The sequence below is a fragment of the Schistocerca cancellata genome, chromosome 3 (genome assembly GCF_023864275.1).
Source record: "Schistocerca cancellata isolate TAMUIC-IGC-003103 chromosome 3, iqSchCanc2.1, whole genome shotgun sequence".
NCBI lineage: Eukaryota > Metazoa > Arthropoda > Insecta > Orthoptera > Acrididae > Schistocerca > Schistocerca cancellata.
Genome location: NC_064628.1, coordinates 651,238,836 through 651,263,924, shown reverse-complemented (window position 1 = coordinate 651,263,924; position 25,089 = coordinate 651,238,836). Strand labels below are relative to the sequence as shown.

The 25,089-nt window shown below is 42.1% G+C and overlaps 1 protein-coding gene across 1 annotated transcript in view; it reads right to left on the bottom strand.

Moving 5' to 3' along the window:
• LOC126175608 (uncharacterized) overlaps positions 1–25,089 on the bottom strand; it is a 331,979-nt gene that overhangs the window by 135,158 nt on the left and 171,732 nt on the right. The gene's annotated exons all lie outside the window — the stretch shown is intronic.

Below are 25,089 nucleotides of genomic sequence, written 5' to 3'. Positions count from 1 at the left end.
TGAGAGTCGATATCTCAAAAATAAATCAAGTTATTTACCATTTATTGTAAGATTTCACATAATTTGCAAACAAATTAAATATTTAAACATCTAAATTGTCTGTATTACTTGTTAAAAATCCAAGCAGCCCGAATATTGGAACAAATGATAAGAGCTTTCAGGTGAAGTAGCACTCGTTTATGATGAAAGCTCGATATTCGTACCAGACTTGCTTGCTCTGTGGACCTTTAAAATAATTATTTCCGCTTCTGAAGTCTTCTTCATAGATTACTGAAGTACGCTTAGCTTGTATGTTTACCGTAATATGCAAGATCTCTACGAAAATTCGAGCAAAACAGAATTGTGTTGTACATAAGATTTAGCGTACTCTGCAAGCACTATAAACTTTAAAATGAAATATTTCTACATATAAATGTCTATGTTACCTTTCAAAATACACACAGCTATTGATAAACTTGTAGACATATTTCGGACGTTGAGCTTACAACGGAAAGGAACAGGCAAAATTCTCGATGAATGAAGTTTTCAGTTCTATGTCGAGGTATCAGTTTTTGAAGCAACAGGACTATACACGGAGGTGACAAAAGTCATGGAATAGCGACATGCACCTATGCAGATGGCAGCAGAATCACGTACACAATGCGTTAAAAGGTAGTGCATTGGTATAGCTCTCATTTGTTCTCAGGTGATTATGATTCACGTGAAAAGTTTGCGGTGTGATTGTGGCTGCACGACGGGAATTAACAAACTTTGAACGCGGAATGATATTTGGAGTTAGATGCATGGGACATTCCATTTCGGAAATCGTTAGGTAATTCAATAGCCGGCCAGTATGGCCGATCGGTTCTAGGCGCTACAGTCTGGAAGCGCGCGACTGCTACGGTCGCAGGTTCGAATCCTGCGTCGGGAATGGATGTGTGTGATGTCCTTAAGTTAGGTAAGTTACTGTCCCATAGCGCTCAGAGCCATTTTTGTAATTCAATATCCCGAGATCCACAGCGCCAACAGTGTGTCCAGAATACCAAATTTCAGGCATTACCCCTCACCACGGGCAACGCAGTGGCCGAAGACCTCCACTTAACGGCCGAGAGCAGCGGCGTTCGCGTTTTTGTCAGTGGCAACAGACAAGCAACACTGCGTGAAATAACCGTAGAAATCATTGTGGGCTGTACGATGGACGGACAGTGCGGCGAAATTTGACGCTATTGGGCTATGACAGCAAACGACCTACGCAAGAGCCTTTGCTAACAGAACGACATTGCCTGTAGCGCCTCTCCTGGGCTCGTGACCATATCAGTTTGACCCTGGACGCCTGCAGAACAGTGGCCTGGTCAGACGAGTTCCGATTTCAGTTGGTAAGAGCTGATGGCAGGGCTATAGCGCAGCGGAGATCCCACGAAGCATTGGACCCAGGCTGTCAGCAAGGCACTGTGCTAGCTAGTGGTGGCTCCATAATGGTGTGGGCTGTGCTTGCGTGGAAAAACTGGGTCCTCTGGTCAAAATGAACCGATAATTGACTGGAAATTATTATGTTTGGCTACTTGTAGACCATTTGCAGCAAACAACAATGGAATTTCTATGGATGGCAATGTGCCACGTCACCGGTCCACAATACTGTTCGAGACTGGTTCGAAGAAAATTCTGGACAATTCCAGCGAGCGATTTGGCCACCCCCATCGCCCGACAACAATCCCATCGAACATTTATGGGGTATAATTGAGACGTCAGTTCATGCACAAAATTCTGCACAACTATGCACGCCTATAGTGACAGCATGGCTCAGTTATTCCGCAGGGGACTTACACACCGACTTGTTGAGTCCATGCCACGTCGAGTTGCTATAGTACGCCTGGAGAAAGGAGGTCCGACACGATATTAGAGGGCATGCCATGACTTTAGTCATCTCAGTTCATACAGATACTATACTGAGTGTTTTGACTGAAAAAAGATCTATTGCACACATTTGATACATGAAAGCCTTTTTTGGGAAAGGGATGACCTGCAGCAGCATGGACATGAGTAGCAGTGTCATGATACCTCTCCAGAGACCAGTAGCAGCCCAGAGAGAGTTATATTGAATTTTCTGATGAACTGAGACCTTTCTCACAATTTAGTGCTCCATCATGTAAGGTATATGGGAAAAGCTATCTATTTATGTTTTGTGATTGCCACCACAAGCATATGATGCAATGTATGATATCAGTATTTCTCTCATATTTGGGCAAAGTTGAAACATTTACTCTCGTTCAACCACAATTCGTTCCTCCACCTTTAAATTTCTTAAAAATTGTGCTCCATTTTGAATAAGTAATGCTCTGAGGTCATTGACCTCATATGACATCATCAAGCTACAAGGCCATTGATGACAGCGTAACGAAATGCCCCCTCTCTCCGAACATGAAGCCAGGACCTCAAGATACAAACCTAGGGCTGAAGGTGTACTCAATGGCAGCTAAGGAGAGAATTAACATACCTGCCTTTCATGTAGTAGTCCTACCGAGGGTTCCTTAATAGAACGTAAAGGCATACCATAGGTCAAATTAAAAAACCCTCCACACTGTGTCTGAGTGACTAAACATTGCTGTTGGTATAACTAATGTAACCTCATAGTTTTGGCTCCCATTGCCCCATGGGATACGTTAATTTAATGAAATATCAATAAATAGAAAAGATAAAAAATTTGGACGTAATAAATTAAAATCTACGTAATGGTGGACCTTATTTTAGCATCATTCAACGTCAAAAGCGAATTTCATGTCTGTAAGGAATCCTCAATATTCTCAAGAACCAATGATACTACATTCCTACCTAATGTTGTAGTTGACATGTTTGTTGCATGAAATGATCTGTTATTATCTTTTTGGTTTAAATGTCAATTCCTATTGAGATATACAACATCGAGCGACGATGTTCAGTGATTGAGACTCTCGGATTGTGCCAATTCGGAAATAAGGAAGGAAGAATAATTAGTTTTAGCGTCCGTCGACGATTACTCTCCAGTTTATACTTAAGTGTTTCGCAGACGGAGCACAGAACAACTTTCAGATTATTTTTCCAGCGCTTCACTCTCGAACAGCAAGTGGAGAAAAATGAAACACCGGAGTACTCTAATTTTTCTTATTTTACCACGACGGTTATTTCTTCGTATTTAGTAGTAGTAGCAGCAGCAGCAGCAGTAGTGGTAGTGTTACTCGTCCATAGATCACTTTCACAAAGATATTAGAAATGTCTTGGTATTACAATTTGAGATGACGATTCATAGATGATTCAAAGATACACAGACATTTACATACGTCTACTTTGACAAGGGTGGCCTTATAGGAGGAACCGTCCCAGCATTTGCCTGAAGTAATTTAGGGGAACCACTGATATCGAAATCAGGGCGCCCTGTTGAAGACTGGAGCCCCCATCCTCACGAAGACAAGGCCAATTTGTTTAAAACATTGCTACCTCATTGAGTTTGACCCGGGTGTACAATACTGTTTTACAGAGAAGTTATTTCATAAAGTAAAAGGTCAGTACAACATTGTTCATTCATTTCTCACTTTCGGATGCTGCACAAAAGACATATACTACACACGTTGTTTCATAATGTTATACTACAACAACTATTAACTGATGTTAGGACTATAGCGACAATGTCTGATTTCCATTCTGTGGATCGCAACTTCCCAATACCTGACCTGAAAAACTTAGCCAGTATCCCTGTACAATGAGTGAGGTGTTGATGTTGAGTTCAGAAAGAGGATAAGATGTTTGTATTATACATTGCTTAGCTTTGGGAATTAAGTTTTCCTAAACAGAAGAAAGAAGGAAAAATTATAATGTGAGTGTGCTATGTGAAAATATATATTTTTTTCTATCGTCATTATTATTTTTATGTCTTCCCTTGTAACTAAACGTCTACTCTGCCTTATGTAAGTTATCCTTCAATGTACAGAGTGTATTGCTCTACAGCCATTTTTAACTGTCTCTTTAAATAAGCGTGTTTTTGTTATCTCTTTAATCTCCTTGGACAGTTTATGAGTACTGTACAATTTTATAACATGGTAGAAAAGGCTGTTTTGAGTTTTATGTTTAATATTTCATGGTAAATGTAAGCTCAGTATATCTCTTGTTGCATGGCCGTGGACAGAGCTGTTTGTGCAATAATTATGAATGTCATTTTTGATGCGTACAACTGCTTGGTAAATGTACCGAAATTTTGTAGTTAAAATGCCCAGTATATTGAACAGAACTCTACAATGATCTCGAGGACTATTTTTGGTTATTATTCTTATGCCCCTTTTCTGTAGATTGAAAACAATATTCAGATTTGTGCATTTGTTTTCCACAAAACAATTCCATAGCTAAGAATTGAGTGTACACATGAATAGGATGTAACTAAAAGACATTGGCATTTACACATTGATGACAGGGCTCTAAGTGCATAACATGCTAATGAAATAATGTTTGTGTGTTCATGCCATTTCAAATGAGAATCAGTACGTACGAATTGTTACCTTTCTGACTGTAAATGACGACTCCAGTCGTACATTCCATATGCACATAGTTTGATAAGAGGCCACTTGTGGTGATCGACGTCATAATATTTCTGGAAATCTAAAGTTGGTAGTGACGCATCTTGGCCTTTGCTTTAAGCAGTTTCAGAAGACTGCTGAAAATCTAAATCCGGGTCCTCCAGAAAGAGAGTCCAACTTCTTGTCACTGCGCTTCTGGCTGTTTTGGTTTCGTTTTGGCGTAGCACCTCCAAAACATCTTGACGCAGATTGCAAAATAGTTTCTTCAACGAAGCGGCCGATGCTCTATTACCAAACTTGCCAGTGTCGAGATATGATACGATTCCAATGACCTCACTGTCGGCGAGACGTTGAAACCTTAAAAGAAAAGTCGAAACTGGACATATTCGTAACAAGGGAGTTATCTGCGATCCTTATTTATGAAAAATAGCGCTATTTTTTCTGCCTGTCAATCGCTGTTTTTATCTCAAGCCGGCCGCGGTGGTCTCGCGGTTCAAGGCGCTCAGTCCGGAACCGCGCGACTGCTACGGTCGCAGGTTCGAATCCTGCGTCGGGTATGGATGTGTGTGATGTCCTTAGGTTAGTTAGGTTTAAGTGGTTCTAAGTTCTAGGGGACTGATGACCACAGATGTTAAGTCCCATAGTGCTCAGAGCCATTTGAACCATTTTTTATTTCAAAATTGGCGGTTTCGGGCTATGTCGTACGTCTGAGTATATGACAGTCAACTAACAGTTCCATTACGTCAGATGACTGTAACTACGGCATGTGACACGTAATTTTGAAATAAAAAAAAAGCAGCGATCGGCAGACAAAGATAAAATATTTTGTTTCCTCATTACGCCCCTCAAGAAACCCGCACAGGGTTTTAATTTTCATCTGAGAAGACACCAAGAACTTGTTCGAACGTGGCGTTCACTCGTGCATCGTTTTCTCGTCGACACTTTGCGTGAGAGTATCGGTAGCAAAAAGGATCGACGCTACAATTATCTTCAGCGTTGTGCGGCGAGTCTATTTGCCTCATCTATGACAGTTATCTTGTGGTGATCGACTTCCAATGGGGGGAGAACATACTGATCCAGAATAAGACACAGCGTACGCAGACATCCTCACTATGACTGAATGTGCATTTCACTGTGAGCTCTTTAACTTGTTGCAGATACTTTCTTTGCTGACGGTTCTGACATCAATTACAGCCTGTTTCCATTATCAGGATCTCTGACCCATCACTTGAAAGAGAGAAAGTAATCATAAAAGCTACTGTCACTAGAGATATAAAGGTGTCTGACGCATGACTGCTTGGCTGGCATGGGCGTGAGCTTCACGCTTCGATTGCGACCTCGATGCCTGCAACGACTGGAAGCTATTGGAGGACGTGCGGCGTCGGTCAGCACGTAGAGCCGTTCCACGCATCCTTTATGGAGCCAGCGGCCAATTACATTGTTGAGCACTGAGCTGCCAGCAGATTGGCACACAAAGGAGTTCTCCTGCAGACGTCGTGCTTCGGCACTCCCCGTTGGCACTTCTCATGTCTGCGATTACGCTGACCCTCATTTTTTCATAAAATTTGTGTTATTTGATAGCACTTTCTCAATTTTTCGCTTCGAAGTAGAATTTATTATTTAAAAGTAATAACGCCAGATGAGCTGCAAGGTAATAGGTTCGCAGCAGACGTAGTAGGCAGCAGGTATTTTGCGTGGACTAACACGGTCATACCTTGAAAGCTTATTTGTTATCAGAAAAGTAATTTCGGTACAGACAAACATAAAATGGGTCTCCGGTAGGATCAATGTTCTTCTGGTGCTAGGCCAAAGTTATTCACTTTTTTCTCAACTCTCTGTGCTATGTTTGTGGAATTTCTGACAGATTGGATACCTTACCATTCAACTGAAACAGAAATATACGATGTTACTAAAAGTCTACCCATGTGGGACTAACTAAATAATGTACTCGACCCACCTCTGTGGATGAGGTCACTAAACCGTGATAATGTGAGGCCGCAAACACGAATGGGTTCACTTGACTTTGTTTTTATTTTATTGATGTATCTAGTTTCTAACAACAGATTTTGAAAAGATAAGAATTAGTTCAATTTTACATTATGTATGGTGAACTGCCTAACATCGCCCATTAAGCACTTTACCAATCGTTTTAGTTTTCAGTATAGTTCTAAGCACATCATTGTAGTTGTTCCTTTCCTCAGGTTCATGGCCCACATGTTGTGCTATTAATCTTCAATTGCAGAATATTTTGCTACTAGCGGAAACCTTTGTCGCAGGAAGCATAATTTATTTGTGTTAGGAAGTTCAAATTTTTTTCTCATTCAGGCATCTTGTGTGATCTTGAAACCTTCTTGTTAGGATTTTTTTTAAAAATTCTGTACTCCTCACACCTGCGCTACCTTTAATAATCTTCGAACGTATAAATGTGCATTTTCTTCTAGAATACCTGGCCACGTTGCACAAAACAGAGAGTCCATTCTCACAGGCAATGTGAGGTTTTACGTCTGTGGTGATACCAGATCAAAGACTGGAATAGGAAAATGACCGTTTCTTGTGTGTATAAAGTAGCTAGTGTTTCGTTAAAGAATTAACAACTGTAGGCTTCTTGTACTGAAGAAAGTATTTTTTTCTTAATTTAGGCTTCCTATAACTATGAGTTTTTAATTCAATGTGTGGTCGTTGAGAATTTCAAAAACGTGTGTGAAATCGTATGGGACTTAACTACTAAGGTCATCAGTCCCTAAGCTTGCACACTAGTTAACCTAAATTATCCTAAGGACAAACACACACACCCATGTCCGAGGGAGGACTCGAACCTCCGCCGGGACCAGCCGCACAGTCCATGACTGTAGCGCCTCAGACCGCTCGGCTAATCCCGCACTGCTGAGAATTTCAGCGCGAAGCCTTATGGACAGTTATTCTGAGATCAATAGTCATCGTAATATGAAAATAAGAAGTATTTGTTGCAGCGTGTTTACGATATTGCATATTGAAAACGCGCCCACCTTAGAGGATCGGCATGGAACTGCAGCAACAGGGTTCGATGTCTGGACCTGTGACCAAAAGTGCCACCACCATCCGGGAGAGTTACTCCCGAAAGCTGGCTATTGTTCCGTCTGTTGTTGTCTCCATAGAGGCAAGGTGCTGCCCCGAATCCACAGCATCCACATACTTTACCTCAAATAGAAGGCTAAGAAACTTGGTGAACAATGCAAGGCGACAGTCTTACCTATCTGGTAACAAGGGGAAACTCGATTCAGCAGCAGATTGACGTGTACTGATCAGTCATTCCTCAACAAGGACATTGTCGTAAGGGGTGGTGCTAAGATATTTAGTCCTAGGCCTTGGAGAATGTTGAAGCTTTCATGACCCGTCATATGATTCAGTCACCACCGGACTGTCGTCATGATGATGCCGCTGTCGACGACGCGTCGTACCGGAGTTTCCTTTCTCTAACATCTGGTACAACACGAGAGACACTGTCCTAGCACATCTTCTTTGTGCGATGTATATCTGAAACATGCTCGCCTGTTCTGCGAAGAACTGGATAACTGCTCTTGGTGCTGCTTTTGACAGCGCACAACTCTTCAGGACTGCTGCAACTCAGGCGAAGCATGTGCCTGTGGTGGAATGGCGACCCATTCTTCCTCAAGAGCCGAAAGCAATAATGTTGGACGCTGAGCTGTGGGGCGAAGTCGACGTCCTAACTCATCCAAAAGTGTTCCATCCCGGGAAAGTGAGAAGGCTAGTCCGTTTCAGGAATAGTGTTGTCCACAGACAAATGTTTCACAGATGCTGCTGCATCACAGGGTGCATTGTAGTGCTGGTTCAAACAATAATCAACTGTTCCCTTTCTGAACTCAGTACACATTGACATGTGTTCATATGCTTCTGCATTTAGCATTTTCTTAAGTGCAATAAGGAACCACCCCCGTAACTTAGAAACCCCTGCTCCCATACCAAACACCGTCGAAGGCTGTCCCGAAGTGGACACACTGGTTCCCATAAGTTCACAGGAGTTAAGCAAGGTCGGACGTACTTGGATGGGTGACCATCCAGATATGCCTCGTGCCGTTGATTGTTTTCCCTTTGCCTTTAAGGCAGAGGGAACAGGAAAGGCGGTGGAGTAAAGTCCCTGTTCACCAGTCTTTGCACCAGAGTGCTGCATTCAATTGCAAACCTCTCCCCAGTGTTTCATGAAGTGAGGGCATGCGACATCGTTGAAGTTGACCCGTCCGTTGGATGGGGACATTAGGCTCCGTTGGTGCTCTTCGAGAGGAGTAGGCTATGTGCCTACAGCAGGTTTGACCATCTGCCTTCTCTTAACATCTCCAACACGAACATGACACTACACACACACACCATTACAATCATCTATACTTAGTAGAAACACTTGCACAGACAACTCTCATACTTCGCGACGGAAAGGTACCTGCGGGCACCGAGGATACGGAAAACCTTTCCAATTAGAGCCTTTTAGAGTCTCCCAACCATCCATGCTATTTGATTTTATTTACTTTACTTACGACCTTTTCCGTGTTTCACTGTTGGTATTATACATGTTGGCAGGTAAGGTTCTCCAGGCACTCACCGATCCCAAAAAAATGGTTCAAATGGCTCTGAGCACTATGCGACTTAACTTCTGAGGTCATCAGTCCCCTAGAACGTAGAAGTACTTAAACCTAACTAACCAAAGGACATCACATACATCCATGCCCGAGGCAGGATTCGAACCTGCGACCGTAGCGGTCGCGCGGTTCCAGACTGTAGCGCCTAGAACCGCTCGGCCACTCTAGCCGGCCCACCGATCCCAAACCCTTCCTTCGGATTGCCACAGGGTATAGCGTGATTCGTCATTCCAAATTCCAGTCATCCACTGTCCAGTGACGTCACTCTTTCCACCATCTCAAACGTCATTTAGCATCGACTACAGGAACGTGTGGCTTATGAGGAGCTGCTCCATCACTGTACTCCATTTTTTTAAGTCCCCAAACACACTCATTGTGCTAGCTCTTTGGAACTCACGAGTGATAGTTTCCGCTGATTTCGTACGATTTTCTACGACCACCCTATGCAGTGCTCGACGGTCCCTGCCTGTCACTACATGAGGTCTGTCTGGTCTTTGTTTAAATGTGGTCGTTCATTCGCGTTTCCTTTTCACAATTACATCACCAACAGTCGATTCGGATAGCTTGGATTTGTTACCCAGGTACCATCCAGTGACTAGCCAAGTTCGAAGTCACTGAACTCTACTGACCGATGCATTTAATTGTTACCAGTTCTCTAATGATAATACAATAGCATCCGCCTCCTTTCATACTAGCGGATCCGTCTCCTGCAACACATAACGCTCAGTTTCGAGTTTCATATGGCGTCAGGATGCTTTTGATTAGATAGAGTATTTTTTTAAATCAGACTTCTAATATGTTTAGTTTGTAAGGAGTGTCAAAACGCTCCATTACAATGAAAACAATATAACCATCTTAACGCTATACTTTGCACTGTGTAAGATTGGAAGTAAATAAGCACTCAGATATCGATAGTAACAATCTGAGGGCCAAACATGGCAGCGCGATTCTAAGCATTGTTGTGAGACGAGGTCTGTCTGCGAGAGTGAAAGTAGTAGTGTCGGTCGAGAGCTCGGAGACAGAAGACGTGTCACGCTGCCCTCTCGTTGGTGATTGCAGATCTTACCACACTCAAGGCCTGATTTCATTTATAAAGCCAGGAGAGATTTAGATGGCTTAGCTACTCTTGAAGATGGAATTCAAAGTAAAATTGGCAACCATAGCGAAAAGTAATTGTAGGGTTAGGCTTGTGATAGTTAGTCCGAGTTTGCGATAACCCATGTTTTGCTTGTCTGTTAAAGAAGCCTCCTTTTTCTCCAAACAATAACAATAAATCTCCACATCTAATTAATAAATAAATGCTGTAGTTATTGAATGTTAATGTAAATTTGAAACTGAAATAATTTGTTAATCCGGCACTCAGTCGTTATTGATACCTATGTCATTGTAATCGTGATTGTCTATTATTGGTTATGGGTTATGTTGATTCAGAAGTTTTAAGTAGAGCTAATTTATGAATTCCCTTCTCACAAGTTATTCAGTAGTTAACAGGACCCAAGCAAACTCCTTTTTATTAAATTCATTCTTAGTAACAACTAGCTTTAGCCGCTTCTGCTGCATGCTGCTGCGAATTGCTGTAAACCACATGGAAAAAGGCTGTCATCTAAAGAGGTGAGTGCAAAACTTAGGGCCAAAACAGAGACACTGACGCAACACAACATGTCATGTACTCTAATCCAGTAAATTACATGGCACAAGTCAGATTCTGTATCACTTGTAAATTCCTGTTCAAAAACGCAGTCAGATAGCTTAGGTATTCATTGTTACAGGTTCATTCGTTGCTGTAGTTTTCCATATTGAAATACTCAGTCAGCTAGCTTATCCAAATGTCAGTTTTAAGTTTTTCATGTAACGATCTGTTGAGGGTTTAAAGGAGAGTGAAACTGACACTCGCACAACAAACACACAGTGTTATGAAGGTTAGATTTCGTTTACTGATAGCTCAGGTTGCTTATCGAGTCCATTTTCACTGACGAGCATGGGCTTTGTCTGGTGTAGCTACGTTATATATTTGTTGCATATACGTTACAATTTTAATTAAATGTGAGACATATTGTCGTTTCCATATGGCGAATACCATTATAGTCGGCTAACCGGAGACTTCAGGCAGTTATCTAGCGACCTGTTCCCACTACCTATCCAATATCGCGGGGAGACAAGTGTAATCTCTTCGAGCCTCTTTCTGAAGGCACAAGTCGGAAGGGTAAAATTAGAGAGAACTAAGCTGCATAGTTTCTTTGCCAGGAGACTCCATCTGTTACAAAACAGCTACATCGTTTTGTCTAAATTATGGTCTTAATTATGGGAAGATCGTAATGGAAGACAACGTCTTGTTTAGTTTTCAAAAGATCACTCCCACTCTTACAAAGTCTTTGGATACATTATTAAATGCTCAAAAATGCAGAACAGAAAAGAATGTGACACACGGCCAGTGAGACAGCTAAAGGCCTCACTGACAGGCGAAAGGGAGAACGAACGTGACTGTCGGTGAGAGCAGTCTTCCACGTCACATCTCCGCTATCTGCCATCCCAGGTCGTCCACCTACAGTTGGGGCAAGCACAGCAAACAGCTGGACGTCTGTTGCAGCCACGGACGCGACTACTAAAAGGTTGAGGAACTGCTTTAGTATTCGTCTTCTGTAGCGATCGTGCTTTGCGTAATTAGATGATAGTCGAAGATAGCTTAGGTCGCCTCTGTAACGGAGCGTGGACCATATGGTCAACACATATCCTTCAAGTACCTTTTCAGATTACAGCAACACTAACCACAGCCAGAGGAACTGGTATACGAAATCCATCGTTTCGTTTCCGCATCATGTTCACGAAGGACACGTGTCTCATCCTTCAAGCGACAACAAATTCAGTCACAAAAATTTTGATGCTCCACCATAAACCTGCAGACATTTCGCCGCCAATACGTCGAAATTTCATGCAGTACTACAATGATGCCAGTTAAGAGTGACAATTATTGAACTATATGAAATAAAATCGTCATAACTTCTGAACGGTTTGCGTTAGGACTTTGAAACTACACGGTTGGCCGCGGGAGTTAGTATTCGCCATGTGGTTTTTGTGTAGCGACGAAGCCCACATTCATTTGGATGGGTTCGTCAATAAGCAAAACTGGCGCTGCTGGGGGACTGAGAATCCGTATTTCGCGATCGAGAAGTCTCTTGACCCTCAATGCGGTTCATGCAAGACGGAGCTCGACTCCATTGAAGCAGGAGAGTGTTTCATGTCCTGGAGGAGCACCTTCGGAACAACATTGTGGCTCTGGGGTACCCAGAGGCCGCTGGCATGGGCCTCGATTGACCGCCATATTCTCCGGATCTGAACACATGCGATTCCTTTTTGTGGGGCTCCATTGAAGACAAGGTGTACAGCAATAACCTCAAAACCATGGATGAGCTGAAAACAGCCATTCAGGAGGTCATCGACAGCATCGATGTTCCGATACTTCAGCGGTCATGCAGAATTTCGCCATTCGTCTGCGCTACATTATCGCCAATGATGACAGACATATCGAATATGTCATAACCTAAATCCGAATATCTGTTGTGACGTTTAGATATTGAATAAAATGTGTGCACGTCGTAGTTTGTAACTAATTAGTGTTTTTTCATATAGTTAAATAATTGTCACTACGTATATTGGTGAAGACAGCTTACGCATATCCACTGTAATATTATGCAGGAGAGTCTTTGAATCACCTCCCACACATCCAAGACAAATAGTCAATCCTAGAACGAACTGCGTGCGTGTTTGGATTAATATACACTAATATATTATGGCCACCAACGTTAGGTCGCAGTGGTATGACGTTGTTAATGACAAAGTGGTGACGCTACGGAAACTATTTCGAATCTGACCTGTGTTGTACTAAGCGTGCTCTACAAGACACCATAGAACAGCATTTCGTGTGTCCCGATCAAAACAAGACGTGGTCGTGGGTTCGCAAAGGAGTGGCCCCTATTACCTGCGCAGTACCGTCAGCAATACCACTAGAAAGTGTATTAGATCAAATTGCCACTTCTGTCCAGCAGCAAAGCAGGACAGCTGCGTGTGGCACGCTTTGTTCCTTACGTACTCTCGAATTTTATCACCAGAACCAACGGGCATTAGGAACTGTTTAATTCAACAACAATGACCATTAAAAAACAAGTTAAAACATAAATGTAAAGATGTTTCTGCAAATTTTTTGGAAATCTCTCTTTCAATTAGACTGACGTTCATGGCCATGTTTTTTTCTTAATCGTCGAGCAGAGTCTTGTTTTCTCTCAATACAAGTTCTACCATTTCTCATAAAGTGTTATGAGAGCTTTCTTCACTGTTGCTTCCAGAGTAATCTGTCTTTACGTCTTTTCCTCACGTTGTGAAGTTGCTTAGTTTTCCAAGAAGAGATCTATTTATTTTTCCTTCCACAGAGAGATTATTTTATTCATTTATACGAGGAAGATATTTCTATGTTTCTCATGAAGAAGCTCATCTTCTAACATGATGATTTACTTAAGGAATATGGAAGACACTTCAGGACAATTTCCGCGAGGAAAAAATAATTACGAAAAAGAGAAAAAAAGAAAAAAGACGCTAACTGGTCAGCACAACTACTTGTCATGCGAAGGACGCGACATTCAATTCGCGGCAGTGCCAGGGATTTTTCCTTGGTTGGAGGACTGGAACGGGGTGCACTTAGCCTCGTGACGCAAAACAGAAGAGCTACTAGACCGAGTAAGAGGGGATCCAGGTCACGAAAATTGACAAAGGCCGGGAAAGAGTTGTGCTGATCTCCATACTGTATCCAATGCTACGACTGGAAGAGGATGACACGGCGGTCGGTCGGTACCATTGGACTCGCCAGGGTCTGTGGACAGCGTTTACGTGTCACGGTATGAAGACAACGTAGAGTTGTGGTGCGTAAGTGGGTGCATTCCAGCCAAGGTTGCATTTCCTACGTTTCTATTTTCTGGTGTAGTTTTCTATTTTCAGATGAAATTAAATAAAAACTCAAAAGAGGAAATCTCCCTTTTCTAAAGACGACGGAGAGAGCTCTCATTTGGGTAACCTTTGTACCAATACTCTACAACTAACTATGACAGTCTCCGCTAGGTTAGCATACTTAACAGGCCAAAGGGGCTTGTAATAAGTCAACCTCCAAGCTTTATTTAGTGATATCGAGTAGATGAATGTTCACATACTATACGAACTGCTACAACGCTTCTCTCCTCTTTAAGGTATCTGTTCTTGGTCAAATGTTTCATAACAAGACTCCCTCGGGAATAGACAATGCATTTTGCCCCAATTTTCATAGCCATCCTAGGTCTGGGAAATGAACAAATGGGGTATCAAAATGATGAGCCTGAAATCTTATTTTGCAAAATAATATTTAATTTCTTGAAAGTAATGAGCGTAATTAGGAAAAATGTAATTAGTGATTTTAGGGGAAACAAATATTTCACGAACAGCTGCTAAATGAAGTGTGAAAAACTTCATCAGTACAAAATATAGCTTTTTTGCGCATAAACTGTAACTGTCAAGAAGGATCCTTCGAATCAATTAATACGTTTAGTGCGTTTCGAGAACAGAAAACGCAGGGAAAGCAAATGAGGTGCCAAACGGTTCATCTCTTCCGGAAGTAGCTATTTTGTGTATAAAAAGTTTCACTGGGACTATATTTGATTTTTAAAATGGCTTCTTTCTTATAAAATACTAAATTGGAGGGAATTTGGAAAACAGCATACACTAGGAAGACAAAGGGCTACCGAAATGTTTATCCTTTCAAGGTCTAGCTAATCTGAGCAGAAAAAGTTACTTTGATATGACTAGTGAAAATGGCCTCTTTCAAATTAAGCACTAAATTGAGCAGGTTTCGAGAACAGAAAACACTAGAAAAGCAAATGATGTGTTGAAAAGATAATGCTTTCTGAACAAAACTTGAGAAAAATGAAAAAATACGATGAAATGGTTTGTCTAAAGGTAAGAAATTAAATTGATCGGAGAAACATTTGAAGCGTCTTTGAAAAATGCAAATGTAAATGAGATGCCAATTGAGAATCTAATTTTTAATGCTCGAAGGTTTTTAAAAATTTCCAACAATTTTTCAGTCTCAAAAATTTTCCAATAGAGTATTCTAGAAATATCAGGAAAGAGAGCGCACATTCTCAATCTGCAATTTGCTGTACCTGCTTCCGAGCAACATTCAAAGACTCGTCAGATGTTTCTATAATCTATTTTGTTTCTTGCTTTTAGACAAATCATTTCACAAGACATCTAACCGACGAAGCACCTCGACGATCTTCCACTAGTGTCCGGTAAGCACAGAAGCTGAGTGTAGCATCGATATGCAGTACAGCCGATTCTGCTTTCGTACCCGTCTTGTATCGTAGGCCTGCAAGAAGTCGGTGTGCGCGCGAGTAGGTCGCAAGCCGTTGACTAGCGGTTCGCGACTGCAGAAAGTGTCCCGCTATCGGTAGATACATTAACCCATTTCGATTACGTACAACGTCACCGCAGCAAAAGCGGGAGCCGCTTGTAGTTAAAGGCTACGAGACGGAGCAGCGTCAGAATAACATTAACTTGTTTCTATGCTAATGTTGTCACTGTTAGTGGGGCTGCAGGGAAAGCAGGCGTATGATGGATTAGGAAAAAAGAAATTACTTCAGATTGTAGTCTGACAGTGCACGCTATTGAAGGACTATTTAATTGCAGTCATAGGCCATTTACTTTTTCTTAAAATCCTTCGATAATATTTTTCAGAATTTCAATTACCAGGAGCGTTTCGAATATTTTGCACATACATTTAAATAATGAGTCAACTTTTTTTAGGTCAATTGATGTCGACTGATGTTTTTCAAACAGATACAGCTAACAATACGCCTTGAAATGCCGTTTAGCTTCTTGTAGCAGAGATTCGCGAGCGTAGCTTCTACTGAGTCGAGGGTTTTTGGGTAAACGTCTGGGTGTTTATAGATGCAGTATATCCACGGGTGTCTGCGGTATTATTGACTTTGCGCATAGAAATCAGACGATGATAGCGATATCTGGGAGAGAATCTGTGGATATCTGCAGCACATATTAGTTTGTACTAAAAATTAAGTATCAGTGTCACTGTCACGAATTTATTTTTAAATAAACGCGATCGATAATGATTATTGTTATTATTATTGCCAATCCGGGACGAAGTCCGCCATATTGCCTTCATCATTTTCTTTGGGCCTTTGTCCCACTTCAATGCGGGGTCGGCCTTGTTACTATGAACAGGCGATGTTAGTGCCAGACGGTGGCAGGATGCCCTTCCTGTCGCTACCCCGTACCCCACCCGGGACGTTTAGTGTACCCCAGCGGTTTGCATCTAGTGTAAGCCATGAAATAGTGTGAACGTTTTCACATGTCTGTGAGTCGTGTAACTGAGGCAGCACAGGGGGACCAGTCCGGTATTCACCAAGTGGTATGCGAGAAACCGCCTAAAACCACACCCAGACTGGCCGGCACACCGGCCCTCGTCGTTAATCCGCCAGGCGGATTCGATCTGGGCCCGGCGCGCCTACCCGAGTCCAGGAAGCAGCGCCTTAGCGCCCTCGGCTAACCTGGTGGGTCTGCCGCCATACTGCCTTACATACCTTCCTGGGGACGGTAGATGCGTTGTTGATATCTGCACGAGCTAAATGTAGAGACACTGCAGTCTTCCTGCTTTCATGTATCCTATCCATGGAGGTAGGATAAGGGAGATTTATTTAATCTAATCGTATGGCTACGGCCCCCCATCGGGCAGACGGTTCCCCGGGTGCCGGTCTTTCAATTTGACACCACTTCGACGACCTGCAGTCGATGACGATGATAGGATGATGATGATGAGGACAGCACATCACCCACTCCCTGGGCGGAGAAAATTCCCCGACCCAAGGAATCGAATCTGGGCCCAGAGGATTGACAATCCGTCACGCTGACCATTTACCTACCGGAGGGAGATGTCATGAAGTCACAAACTAGAAGACGCCGTCCGTCATGTCAGTTGCTCCAGAAATTAGTTTCTGGCGGATCTATTTTATCAGAATGGTAGCTTCATCATTTACAGTTGTACTAACCGATATCACTGTGATTATAGTCTGACGCGTGAAGAATTACATTTCATTCACATGTGGACTCTTTCAAGCAGTATTTCCGTTTATACACAATAATTTTAGATGCGCTGCTTACTTTTACTGTAATGGTTTCATTTCTGTCAATCGACCTCAGACTGCCTACCAGACCATCTCGAAAAACTGTGTGGATGAACGCTGTGAGAAGAAAAAATCTGAAACTGTCAGCATTTTCAGGAAGAGGACGTAGACTGAACATCAGTTTCGTCAGTCCGTGTAAAGAAAATGCTGGATTCCGGAATCAACCTTTTCACGTCGTATCCTTATCTTCTTGGTTATTGGAAACGTATAACAAAAAGTAAGTTACATTAACGAAGCCAAATGTGGTTATTATTGGATCAAATATGCGTTTCAGACTACTAGCACATCTGAAAAGTGGCTTCCTGTCACTATTCACTTAAGCACTGTAACATTTTCTAACAACTGTTAGGTACACACGATAGAAATTAAGAACGAGTAGTAGTCGTAAATAGTAGCCTGCTAACGATTCGGGGCATCCGTCGTGGCGGCGCCAGCTTCAAAGCAACGTCCAGAGTAAGTCTGTAGCGCCATCTCCCCTTATTATACATCCGTGGTACTACCATCAGGTTTGTTACGTCTGAGTCATTCCTGTTTTGTCTGCTCAATCAGATGTCAAAGCTGCCACAAAATGACGTCAAGGCTGTTCTAGGACACTCCATCATCAACTGGTTCCTTTGCTTCAAGGTCTGACTTCTGTTCTTGTAACACATACAACGTACATAATGTTCGGTATTAAATCAGTGAATCTAGCAATGTTTCGCCTGAAATATATTTACAAGTACACAGTGTAGCACTTATTACGTTGAGAAGTGTAGCACGCTAATAGTTTTAACATTATAGTCAAATAACATACATTTCATAAACGAACTTTGCAATTAACATTTAACAGTATGCACTATATGATAGAAACACATAACACGACGACATTTGAGTTTCCAGTGTTAAGAAACTTTTCAGCAGAAGATTTCACAAAACCGGTTTCAAAAATTTCGACAGAAAGTTCTAACGTATGGAACATATCAAGTATATGAGGGTCTATGTTGTTTTAAAATGTGGTAATCATAAGGCTCTAAGTTTTTTGTATTTGAAATAAGAACTACTCGGCAGACGGAAATTCAGGCAAGGTGCATACCTACCATTAGTGCTCCAGGGAACGAGCGGAATAACGTGGATTTCAATATTTTAATATCTTTTGTAACAAGTTTATAAAAAAGTTGTTTGCTTGTTGTGAACTAAATTGAACTGAACTTGTTTTCTTTGTTTAACTTCGTAGGTGTCTGTACTATAATGCCTGAAAATGCCAAGTGGTGTAATTACGTCAAGGCCATATGATAAAAAGTCGAAAAATTTCTGAAATTATGTAACTGTGTTGTAAGTAACTTTTACCAAAAATAATAAGAAAGCCTAAAAACTGTATCCTAGAAAGCTATTGTGTGAGATTCTTTATTGTGCAATACAGTGAACACTGCCACAATGCGTAACGCCACAGTTTGTGACTTGCAGTTACAACACACAATGCTAACAAAACTAAAATTCTTCGTAAAATTACCAATCGAATTTTGAAAAGACAAATGTCCAAACCGCTCCTGTTAAAATGCCCTCTAAATTTACGCATGAAAACTGACTAAATAAAATTCTAGACATTAAAAGACAGACACGCGAATGCAACACTGTTCTGTAAGAATGAGACTGTCTGCATAAGAAATGAGATTTGCAATGAACTTTACCTAGGCTGAAGCTGATGTTAATTTTGAAATGCAAAACTCGACCGAGAATGATTTAACTGTGTCCTGACTGTAATGTAAAACTGGCCTTAATAAGTTTTCATGGCTTACCTGTGGCAACTGAAACTCCGTACTGCTGGAAAGTGATAAACAAAAACACAGCGCAGCAGCAACGAGCTAAAGAAAGGACAGCCTTGCGCAGTGCAACGCAGTGCAAGGACGTGCAGCTATGCTAAGCACGTTATGCTTTTCTGAATGACTGTGTCCCCCTCAGTGCAATGCGGCGACACGCAGTTAGGAACTGAAACTTTCGTGAGGAGTCGGTGGAAGATATTAAATTGATTGAATTTATTGAATGATTAAAAAAAGAGACTACTGTTCAAAAACTGTATTGTAAAATTCTAACCTTTAACAATTATAAAACCATCTTTATAAAAATGGCTTCCTATTACCAAAACTTCTACTCTGCCATGAAATTAGTAGCTGAAATGGTAAATGAGCGGTAAATTTATACCTTCTGAGAGCAAGCCATGTGAACAGATAATTTTGCTTTATCACGTTTCGACAGTGGAACAAACCCCAACGGATACAGAAACAGCCTAAAACGTTGCCTTTTTCAAACACATCATAAAAGACGCGCAAGCAAGCAATGCAGCGACGAGATCACCTGAGTATATTTTGACACTTCTCAAATCAAACTTTACAACATCGTATCTCCAACATTCAACATTCTCTACGTTTGGATCTCAGTGTTCTGCTAATTATTTAAAGACCGTTCAGTAGTGTGACCAAAACCCAACTCTCTCACTTACTTCTCAATAAACGCCACTGGTAATGACAATACACCCGACAATCAGAGATCACATTCCTTGTATTCAGAAACTCTGTGGCGTTAGGTATCGACTACTGAAGACTTCTGTTTAGGAAATATCCAGTGTACGAATGCAGGTATGAAGTACGATACAGTACATCGAATAAAAATAGAGCTCGTTTACCAAGAAAAGCTAGAAACCTTACCCTGTAGATGCCGATAAAAAACTTGTGGATGTGGGTAAATATCTTACAAAGGCGCGGGTGTAGATAGCACTTTCCTTATAGGTCTCTACTTACGGGCTTTGAGAATCCTGAAGGTGCAAGAACCTAGAAGAGTCGTGCCATCCTTCACATGGTTCCGCTGCTTAGAATGAAGGAGAATCAACAGAGTGGATCAACCTTTATTCTGGAATCCCTGTTCCTGTATCCTTCTCTCATGCTTTGATATGTCATTAATCTAAGTTTACTATTGTTCAGACAGTGTAACACATACCTTTCTGTTTTTGGCATTGGAAGTTCTATTCACTGTTTGTATCCACGGGTTTGTCTACAAGTGCGCAGACGTTCCGACAACGTTTGTCAAATTTAACCTCACTTTCGAAGCAACTTTTACGGTGACGCGAAGTATTCTGACACTAGTGGGACAAAGCATTGACTTTAGCATTATGTATAAAGCAGAAAAAGGGAGCAAGATTCTGGTCCAGCGATTGATTGAGAGATAAATATACCCATAAAAATATAATAAAAGGTCCTTAAAATACCACAATGTGGGAACAAATACGTCATCCGTGGAAGAAACGGAGAGCTTCGACTTCTTATTTTATCGCACTGCCGTTTGTGTGTTGTAATTTGTACATAGAACATTGATTACCTTCTCGCGTCTTGCGGCGTAATATATAAAGCTGGGAAAGAGACAACACGTCTAACATTTTGTTAATTGACATTGCTCTTTTGTTTTTATCCATATACTCTTTTGAGTATATGGAAATTGTGATGCGAGGCTATATCTGTTTCTGGGTGCGCCTTACAATCCAATATCTGATTTAGGAATCTATGATGTAATCTAACTGCAATCTCCCCGTATCTTCCGACCTTTTCCAAGGATACGTCCTCCTCTTGTGATCCTTGAACAGAGCATTTGCTATTACTAACTGATTTTTATTGCAGAACTGAATTAGTCTTCCTCCTATCTGGTTCCTACCACCATGCCCATATTCTTCCGTAGCAATTTCTTCTACTCCCTTCTCTACAAAAAAATGGCTTTGAGCACTATGGGACTCAACATCTTAGGTCATAAGTCCCCTAGAACTTAGAACTACTTAAACCTAACTAACCTAAGGACATCACACACACCCATGCCCGAGGCAGGATTCGAACCTGCGACCGTAGCACCTCCTCTACAATTATAATTCAATTCCCCAAGACTATTAGATTCGTGCCTCCATTTTCGTACTGATTACCCGCTCAGTATCCTTACTTACTATCTCTGTCTCTTCATTCTTTGCTTACGGCGTCGGCACGTGTACCTTATCTATGGCTGTCGGTGTTGGTTTGCTGTCGATTCTGACGATGAGCACTCTTAAAGGCGTAAAGTTTTATCTATGACTGACACTCTTGTCACCAACAGAGTTATTTTTGACGCATGCGCGTTTACTTCACGGTTAAGGTGATTTAAAAATCGTGTAATCGACTCACCTTGAGAATGGCTGTAGTATGGGTACAAGAGTTATTAATTTCCCGGATGCACTCCCGATTAATGATAGAATGTTCGATCAGCCGGGAAAACTTCAAGATGTTTCGAAAATTATTTTCCTTGTTAATCAGATGTGACTTTTGCAGCCGGCCGCGGTGGCCGAGCGGTTCTAGGTGCTTTATTCCGGAACCGCGCGACTGCTACGGTCGCAGGTTCGAATCCTGCCTCGGACATGGATGTGTGTGATGTCCTTAGGTTAGTTAGGTTTAAGTAGTTCTAAGTTCTAGGGGACTGACGACCTCATATGTTAAGTCCCATAGTGCTCAGAGACATTTGAACCAATTTGACTTTTGTACTATTCAAACTCTTTCATTGAAATGTTTATCTAATTACTGTTCTTATTTATGCACGGTGTAAACTTTTTCTTTATTCAGGCATTGTAAAACGTAAATCAACTTTTTGTTTTCAGATGTTTCTTCTCACGTGTGGAATTTCAGTAGTATCAAAAATACTGTGTCATCGAGTGACCTTCGCAATTTGTAACAATAACAAAGCAAACAACAAAATAAGAATTAAGAATGAACAAATTACTTTACTGTGGCAGGAGTGAGTTGGGTGACAATGGATTAACTTACTTAGTTAGCAGACGAAATGTGTAAAATTTTTCTGCGCATGCGCATTGTGCAGCATACTCAACATTTTATAACTCCATCCTCGACATCGTCAATTGACAACTAACGTCACGGATCGACTTGAAGGATGATATACACGCAAAAACATGACACGCACACACGACAAGTAGTCGGTTTTGGTGAGAATGTCGCTCATGTAACACGGGGCTAAGGCTATCAAAGGCTTCGCATCACACAATGCCGAGTCCGCCACAGGACATTTCCACGCTCATCTCCTTAACAAAAACCTCGTGCCCCATCATGCTTTCGGCTACCGACGGAATACAATTGGACGCGGATCGTCCCGGCGTCCTGCCGGGACACGCACGCGTGTGTGGCGGTGCGTGAGCTACGCCGGTCGTCGACCCTGGGTCGGCAGCCCGCAGCGCAAGGTGCGGGTCGCACAGCTACAGCGCCGGAAGCCGCGCGCAGACAGCGCTGCCTGTTGCCGCTCAACTTGCAGCCGCGGTGCGTTTGTGTCGGCAATCGCCCGCGCACCGCTAGCTTCCTCCTACGGAAGTCTCGGGCGTCACTGAGAACGCCGCTTGCTCTCACATCTCTGTCTGTTACTCACCTGCCACGACAAAAAACACCTTTACTTGCCTATTATTCGATAGCTCCTGTGTATCCACATTTCCTCGACCAAAGGGCCAATCCATTGATAGGCCCTGAGCCATCTCCATGATGCATGTATACAAGACGCCGTATACAAAATCCTATTTGGTGTGATGAATAGCAGCTTACTCTAAATGTAGAAATGTAGAGATGTAATGTTCGACTGCAGCATTAGTAGGATGTAGCTGGCCGCAACCACTTCAATTAAGTATCTAGGTGTAACGCTGCAAAGCGATATGAAGTAGAATTATGAACACTGCAAGAGCCGTGAAGTGCGAGAACTAACGCACTATCAGCTTAACAGTTCATGTATCCAAGTTGCTAACAAGACTAATATACAGAAGAATGGAAAAGAAAGTGTTCGAAAATCTGAGGAAAATAGGGGTAAACTATTGGGAGAGACGGGTAATATACAAAATGTACAAAAGCCAAAGAAGAATAAGAGTGGAACGCCAAGAAGAAAGTTTTCGGACTAAAAATGGTGTAAGACAAGGATGTAGTCTTTCTCCGCTACTGTTGAATCTATGCATCGAAGAAGCAATGATGGGAATAAAAGAAAGCTACAAGAGTTGGATAAAAATTCAAGACGGAAGGATATCAAAGATAAGATTCGCTGATTACATTGCTACGTTGAGTGGAAATGAAGAAGAATTACAGGATTTGCTTAATGGAATGAATAATGTAATGATACGGAATATGGACTGAGAGTAAATCGAAGAAAGATAAAATATTGAGAAGTAGCAGGAATGAGAACAGTGATAAGCTTAACATCAGGACTGATGACAGGAATGAAGTTTAGGAATTCTGCTGCCTAGGCAGCAGAATAACCCCTGACGGATGGAGTAACGTGGGCATCAGACGCACACTAGCACTGGTAAAAAAGGCATTCCTGGCCAAGAGAAGTCTACTAGTATCAAACATAGGCCTTAATTTTAAAAAAGTAATTTCTTTAAATGTACTGTGGGAGCACAGCAGTTTATGGTAGTGAAATATGGACTGTGGGAAAGCCTGAACAGAAGAGAATCGAAGCATTTGAGATGTGATGCTACTAACGAATGTTGAAATTAGGTGGATCGAGAAGGTAAGGAATGAGGAAGTTCTGCGCAAAATGGTTCAAATGGCTCTGAAGCACTTTGGGACTTAACATCTGAGGTCATCAGTCCCCTAGAACTTAAAACTACTTAAACCTAACTAACCTAAGGGCATCACACACATCCATGTCCGAGGCAGGATTCAAACCTGCGACCGTATCAGTCGCACGGTTCCGGACTGATTCACCTAGAACCGCTCGGCCACCACGGCCGACAAGTTCTGCTCAGAATGTGAGAAGAAAGAACTAATGAAAATCACTGACAAGAAGAAGAGACAAGATGACAGGATATCTGTTAAGATGTCAGGGAATGACGTGCATGGTACTAGAGGGAGCTATAGAAGGTAAAAACTGTAGAGGAAGCAGAGATTGGAATACATCCAGGAAATAATTGAGGACGTATGTTGCAAGTGCTGCTCTGACATGAAGAACTGATGGCGAACCGCATCCAACTAGTCAGAAGGCTAATGAGTCAAAAAATAAAATGGAAGCAGCACTTTAGGTTGGTAGTAGGGAAGGCGAACGCTAGACTTCGTTTTATTGGGAGAATTTTGGGAAAGTGTAGCGCATCCATAAAGGAGATGCCTCATAGGATGCTCGTGCGACCGACTCTTGAGTAATGTTCTATCATTTCCCCACCATGTCGGATTGTAGGAAGATATGGAGGCAATTCAGAGGACTGCCGCTGGATTGGTTACCGGTAGGTTCGATCAGGACGAAAGTATTACAGGGATGCTTCGTGAACTCAAATGGTAATTGCTGGAGAAAAGAAGATGCTCTTTGCCGGCCGGAGTGGCCGTGCGGTTCTAGGCGCTACACTCTGGAACCGAGCGACCGCTACGGTCGCAGGTTCGAATCCTGCCTCGGGCATGGATGTGTTTAATGTCCTTAGGTTAGTTAGGTTTAATTAGTTCTAAGTTCTAGGCGACTGATGACCTCAGAAGTTAAGTCGCATAGTGCTCAGAGCCATTTGAAGATGCTCTTTCCGCAGTGCCCTATTGCCCAAATCTAGAGAATCGGTATTTGAGCCCGACTGCACAACGATTCTACTGCCGCCAACGTACGTTTCGCGTAAGGTCCATGAAGATAGGATGTGAGAACTTAGGAGAGGAAGTGACTAATAGTGGTATAAGGTCCCCTCCGCCACCCACCGTAAGGTGGTCTGCGGTGTTTGTATGC